Below are 7,756 nucleotides of genomic sequence, written 5' to 3'. Positions count from 1 at the left end.
AAAATCTTTGGAGGGAGCTGAAAGTCCGTATTGCCCAGCGACAGCCCCGAAACCTGAAGGATATGGAGAAGGTCTGTATGGAGGAGTGGGCCAAAATCCCTGCTGCAGTGTGTGCAAACCTAGTCAAGAACTACAGGAAACATATGATCTATGTAATTGCAAACAAAGGTTTCTGTACCAAATATTAAGTTCTGCTTTTCTGATGTATCAAATACTTACGTCATGCAATAAAATGCAAATTAATTACTTAGAAATCATACAATGTGATTTTCTGGATTTTTGTTTTAGATTCCGTCACTCACAGTTGAAGAGTACCTATGATAAAAATGACAGACTTCTACATGCTTTGTAAGTGGGAAACACTGCCGATTTTGCAGGTTATCAAATACTTGTTCTCCCCACTGTATGTTCACTAAACACTATGTATCTGTAGAATAAATACAATTAAACATGGTTGATATAACTAGTAGTCTTAATTTTTTGTGTTGTTGAAAAGGTAATTGTTATCTTTTATGAGGGGTAAAATAAATGTGATGAAGAAATGTTGTTGCTGAAAGGCAACAAGCAAAAGAGATTGCAATAATGGTTTCTTAGTTGTAAAATATCCTACAAAGCCAATACTTGTAAGACGACTTCTCATTTCGGAAGCAGAGGCGGGGTTTTAATAGGTGTGATGGGCGTGCGTGGTACTCTTGGCAGCCAGAGAGTTGTATGATGTCATATCATCGGGAAAAAATTTGATGTTATTGTTGATTTGTTAAATATACAAATAGTTTAGAAAATATGTACTTTGACAACGATAATTGAATTACGTCTGAATTTTTCTTCATGATTTCAAAATGAATCTGAAATAAAAGTCATGATTTCAAAAGAGACCAGTTTGTGACTACGGGGCCATAGTTTCATATCTTGCCTGTTAAAAAATCGGAAAAAGGGGGGAAGAAAGTGATGATTCAGGTCTGACAGTAGGTAGACGGGAGGTTTTGTAACTACAGGTCTGCATTTCTGTAGCCAAATAAATGCTTCTGGTCGTCATGGTACACTGAACTAACATTTTATGACACTTACAACAATTTGTGCTCCACCTGTTAAGTGTATGGATCATCTTGGCAAACGAGAAATGCTCCCTAATAGAGAGAAAAATGCTGAAAATTGTTGAAATGTATGGAATCTTTTATATTATCTCATGAAACTCACGCTGCATGTTGCATTTATGTATTTTTTCAGTATACATAAAATGTGATAACATAATTGACACATTTTTATTAAAAAGCTATATTATTTGCCTATATGTTTGAAGTGGCAAATCGGGTAGCTATAGTAAGATTTTAAGCACATGTAGGGGGCCCTGGCTATGCCTTGCACCCACTGGAGTGAAAGCTAACCCCCTCGCCATTGTGGAAGCGTGAATTTTGGTGCCAGATGTTTAGCAAATACTTCACTGTATTATCTTCTGTTCCTCCTAGAAGGGATTTTTAAGTACTGTTAATCAGATCCAGACAGATTGATGCATCTTCAGATACCTATTCCATCCTCATCTTGCCTACTTTTTTCACATTGCTTTAGAATAATTTATTGTTACATTGATTGTATTAATGTTTATATACATTTATTCAGTAGTTATCTGACGTTTTCACAAGCAAATAAACACTTATTGCCTAGATAGATGATTCACAGATTCCAAGGCATTGAGTCTAAAACCACACCCTAGATCAACCTTTGTGATGAGCACAATGGTCTCCTTTGTAATTAAATCTGATTGATTAATAGAATTGAAATTATAGGAAGCACATTACAGAAACAGAAGGGAAACCACTCTCTTTTCTCTGTAACACTTTAATCTGTAATTTCTGTCACACAGATCTGAGGGATCAGATGGCACTCTTTCCAAGAATTATCAGTATTGTGAAATGCAGCTGAATTTCTCAATGTTATTCAATACTTGAATGACACAGTCAGTCGAAAGAGCAATTTAATTTGGTGTTACACTGCCCTCTGCTGGTGTAATTCTTGTCTCTTTTAATACCCCTTGATTAACCACAAACATGCCTCTCGGTAGAGGGCAGCACAGGTCTATCAGAAATCACTCACTGTGAATTGGAGCCCTGTTTTCCCTCCTTTAAGTTGCACCTTTTACAATGGGATGGATGGTTTATTCACTCCCTCCACATATTGCTTGCACATTGCATTACCTCTATCAAAAACATAAACAGAAATGCTCAAAAACCCGTCTTGTAATCTTTAGGTAGGGAAGGTATTGAATATGTCTCTGAAGGTCCGCTCACATACTAAGTAATAGTACAAACCAACAAAAGTACAAACCTCTGAACAAAGGAAATAAGATGGAACTTCAGCTTGTCTGGGTCTTGTCTTTCGTCTCAAAGTTCAAACAGGCCTCTGTGGTTGTTATTCTCAGCATTATTCTCCTGCCTGTGATGTGCTGTATGATCTGGTTAGAGAGAGGGAGGGGAAGACAGCGAGAGAGAGAGAGAGAGAGAGAAAGAAAAATAGAGTTTTGGGGGTTTCAATGGGATATTCTTTGGCAATGTACAGTGTTGGTTATCAGAAGAGCTAGAAGGAAAGGCAGGCCCATTGCCCTTGAATGGTTTAAGATAGAAAGGCCAAGCTAATATTAAAATCTGCAGACAGGCTGCCCTTTGTTAGTGGCAAATATAACTGTATATCTTAATAGACACTTTATGTGGTGAAAGGTCAGTGGGGTTCAGAAACGGTAAGATGTTGAATGGATGATTAGTTGCCATAGCCATGTCCTGTGCCCTTAAACGCATGGTCCTGTAAAATAATTCACATCAGTTGGCATTTCAATTCTTTAAACACATTTTAATTCATGTCAATTTGTTAAAAACCAAGACTGCTTTGGTCACAAATCAACTTTTGTTAAAAACATTTAGCAGCCCGTAGCAGTTTTTAAAGAGCTTGTAAACTATAACATATTTCATGTTTATGCTATTGGTAGAAAAGCTGTACATTAATTTTCTTTATGGATGATATAGTTTGTTTGTGTGCACTTAATCCACAAAGCAAATTAATAACTGTTTTGCTAATGTTGTTAGTTGCAAATAAAATACTAGCTCATTGAAAATACAGTATTGATGTATTAACACTGAGTTAAGTGAGACATGCATTCTCTGTTCTTGACTTTCCTTTAAATCTTACTGCAGATTAGTAAATGCAAAATGCTATTGCAGTATTATTTAATAGTTGCTGGCTACAATCTTTTTCTGCAATATATTTTAGCCATTGGTTTAGTGTACAGAATTAGGCTATGTATTGCATTATACATTTTTATTAATCATGTGATTATGACTAGCCTATGTGGGGATATATTCTTGAATAGGATTTGAGGCCCCACATGTAATTGTTATTTACCTTTCCTTATCAATAAGGAAAATTAAGTCACAAGCGGTGACAATAAGTTACAAATCGATAAACATTGAAATAAAATTGCAAATTTTATGAAGTAAGAGCTGCTGGAAGAAATTGGTAACATATTGAACCGGGTTTAAACAAATTGTTATCTCAATATGGATCCGCGTTTAGCTCTGAATGTAGTAGGGCTATCGATGAGAACTTCGCTTTCAAACAAAGAGAAAGAGAGAAACAGAGGAGGGGGGGGGGTAAGTCGTCTCTGGATAGAGAGCTTCTGAGCGATCCGACATAACTTGATCTCAGTCCTTTAATCTTCAGTCTAAACAGCATTCTTCAAGAGAGCGAGAAGAATTTCTAGTAGAGATTTCATTGCCGTCTCATCAATAACGCTGATGTGTGATTTGTTTCTCATGATTTAGGCCAAATAAAATAATCCGGAATGGTGACTGATTAAGAGAAACTGGACCTGATATCATACTCCCGTTTCTTAAACCCTTGATATTACTATATTAGCAAATGGGAAAACAAGCCCCACGATTTAGTGACTTGAGGGAGAGATACCGCTGTGCTAAAACGATGTGGCATTGTGTGGCAATATTTGTCCAGTCTCCCTTTCTCTTGAACTACGTTTAAGAGGATTGCCTGAGCAATGTAATGGGTCTTTCTACATTTACTTAAAACGTTTTTACTGTCAGCTGAGTTCTTGCCTATGGTGGTGGTGCTGAAAGGACAGCTCGTTTTCTGCACGGAATTACAAAGGAGGCAAATATGATGGTCCGTGTATTGAGTTGCCAATCGTTATTCTACCTTAATCAGGCAAACGAATCATCATTTTTTTGACTTAACCCGCTCGTTACCGTTTTTAGTTAGGGAGAGACACATTGACAGATTTCAGCCTCTGTGGTTTCTGGTTCTCTACAGGGAAACGTAATAATGGGCGGGGAAAGGGGCGGGGCTGTCGAACAGGGTGAGTTCATTTTATTTACATCAAGCGCGGCAATGTTATATCTCCTATTCCCGTGAGGCTTTTCTCGCGTAATGCGAGGCGTGCACTAGACTCAGGTGTAAGAGGCTGGGTAGCTAGCTACCTAATGTACATTGTGTTTATTTCACTGAAGTCTACATAGTGTAGTTAACGCAGTTATTCATAATTTTTTTACTGGACATTGTGTACAGGTCAATTCTGTAGGTTGCATTGGAAGCGTTACCAGCATATTATTAGCTTATCTGGCCATTTAACTAAGACTATCCAACGTGGGTAGATATGTTTCTGTCCCAGAAATATACACAAGCCCATGTATTTCTAAGCAACTAGTCATGACTTTGTATTTGATTGATTGTACTTGCTTGCATTGTATGTATGCAGAGTTACTGGGCAAAACATGTTCTGTATCAACATGCCTTGAATCTAAACAAGCTCACATACACAGTACATTTATGAAATCCTTAATGAGCCTTTTCAGATAATTACAAGTTTTAGATGGAAAAACTTTAAGACCATTAATTGGGCTGAAAAGGTTTTGTCATAATGCCCCATGTATCTTTAAGTAGAGCAACTAGTAATGTAGTAGTTGTCACATTATTATTCATTAAGGCCACATAAGAGGTATTGAAAGTAGAGACACGTAGCCTACTTAGTACATACAGATGACAAACGACAGGGGAAACCTAAAGAAAGGTTTATGTACTGCAACCCTACCATACAGGTGTACTGAATTATATAATGAAGGAATAAGCATCCTATCATGCTCTGTAACATATCTTTTGAATGAATGGTGTTCCATCCCTCCACTAGAGTTCCAGAGACTTGAAGAATCTATGCCAAGCTGCATTAAAGCTATTCTGGTGGCCCAACACTTTACTGAGACACTTCATGTTTTGGTTTTAGATTGACAAATTACAGTAAAAAACCTATTTCATGAGGAGTTTATGCACTGCAACCCGAGTATAATATCCCTCTGTGTTGTTTTCAACAGGCTGTTCTTTCTGAAAGTCTGATCACGTCCTGCATTGACATTCTCAGTCACCTGGGAAAGAGTTACTGTTGTTTTTCCTTTTATGATGTCTGTCCCATGGATCTAAATGCAGGTTTAACGTTTGTCACTGTTCCTATTAAAACATTAGCCAGTTGAGGAGTCTTTGTGAATGAAGCCCCTGCTATCCGTTTTACCTTTAATTTGTCATCCGTCATCATTTTCACTTATGAAACAGAATGTAATGCATTTATTTACATGAGCACAACATCCATAACAACTTTTAAATGAACTGTGTGTTTACTTTACAGTGAATTCAGAAGTTAATCTAGAGAATTTTGTTTTCAAATGTTCAAGTTTTTCAAATGTATCAATCCCTGTCAGGGACCAGATGCTTCCTCAATGTTATTGCAGCCCTGAACAGGCACTCCTAAATCCATAATCAAGGGTTTAATAAATAATCAGCAGACAAGTCTCTCAGACCAGATTCCCTGAAAGAAGGGAAGGGTTGAATAGTTGAACTTTTGTTTGTAATCAAATCCACATGAAAACAAGGATTCAATAGCAAACATCTATTCTACATTGAAAGAAAAATCTATGCAAAATGTCAAGATGTTTATGACTTGAAATCAGTGTCCAGAAATATCCTACACAGACAAAGTGCAAATGTTTGCACAAATTTGTTCAAATCCCTGTTAGCATGCATGTATTTCATCTTGTAAAACTTTTGTCGATCAGAAAAGAGGATGTTCATTCATATTGCCTTTATTAAAAGAAAAGTTAGACATGAAATATTGATAAAATAAATACATTTCACAGCATTATACCTAAATAATCCTAGTACCTGACACGGCAGAACTGTTGTTGTGGGTGTGTATACTGTGGTGGCTTCATGGGTTAAAACTGACGTTGTACATGATTCTTATGAAGGTGATTAGCACCTTTATAAGACAAAATAATCACATACAAATGTGTATAATGTCATTACATTTCTGAATGACACCTAATGACTTACCCTTCTATCTGCATAATTATGAATGGTCAGTCAGTTACCAGTTTTACATTTTTATTTGAAAATAATCACTTTTAGTTTCAACAGTATTGCAAGGACATGTGAAACCTGGGAAATTGTTGACATGGAAATCATAGAGTGACTTATTTTTATTTCAAAGTGTTTAAATGTACATAACAAAAACAAACCAACAAACATTCTCTTATGTCATACAAGGCATCCCCATCCACATATCTCATACTTTGTATACATTATCTCACATATCCCCTTTCGTCGCAGATTGGCAACCAAGATTCGTACAAATACTGAGAATGCACACAGAGCAAAGAGAGAGGAAAAAAAAGGGGAGAAGGAGAGATGAGAACATAAATTATCAATCTAAGGAATTAGCATCAAATTTATTTTTCATAATAATCCAAGAAAGGCTGCCATACATTTTAAAACCTTTCTGCTGAGTTTTGGACTGTAGTTCTTAACTTTTCAAGCTGGAGGAAGGACATAGTGTCGCACACCCAATGTGAGTGTTTTGGGGGAGAAGAAGATTTCCAATTTCTAAGAATTAGTCGGCGGGCTAACAGTGTAGAAAATGCTATTAATTGAGATTGGCCTCTTGAGACCCCAACCTTACTGTGTACCACCCCAAATATTGCAATGATAGGATCTGGATCAATATTCTTTTTACAAATGTAGGTGAATGTATTAAATATCTCAGACCAGAATGTGCCTGTGCTTGGGCATGGCCAGAACATGTGAGCCAGAGAGGCAGGGGCTTGATGACAGCGCATACAATTGGGATCCACATTAGGATATATTTTGGCCAATTTGGTCCTAGAGAGGTGCAGGCGATTAAATACTTTGAATTGTATCAACCTGTGCCTACCAGAGATGGACGATGTGTATATTTTATGTATAGCTTTTTGCCAAATTTCATCTGTCAAATCTATGTTTAAATCCTCCTCCCGTTGTACCTTAAGAGACAGAAGAGATAGGCATTTCATGGCCTGAAAAGCAGTATACAGCTGGGAGACACCACCCGAGAGATGAGGCTTGACGGTCAGACAATGATCAAGAGGACCGATATTTGGTTTAAAGGGGAATGAACGAAACTGGGAATGGACAAAATCACGGACCTGAAGATACCTAAAAAAAATTGTTTTTGATAAACTCAATTCATTAACCAAATAGTCAAAAGAAGCAAATGTGCCGTCTACAAAAAGATCTCCCACACTGTTTATGCCTTTTCTAGGCCAGGTGAGGAAGGCGATGGCTTGAATAGAAAGTTTGAGGACAGAGGCAAAGACACCAAGGCTTGTACATGACCAAAATGCTTGCAAAATTGGGTCCATACGTGTAAGCTGCCTCTTACAATAGGATTATCCGT

The sequence above is a fragment of the Esox lucius genome, chromosome 14 (assembly GCF_011004845.1).
Source record: "Esox lucius isolate fEsoLuc1 chromosome 14, fEsoLuc1.pri, whole genome shotgun sequence".
Taxonomy (NCBI): Eukaryota; Metazoa; Chordata; class Actinopteri; order Esociformes; family Esocidae; genus Esox; species Esox lucius.
The sequence above is the reverse complement of the archived record's forward strand: the minus strand, read 5'-3'. Positions refer to the sequence as shown.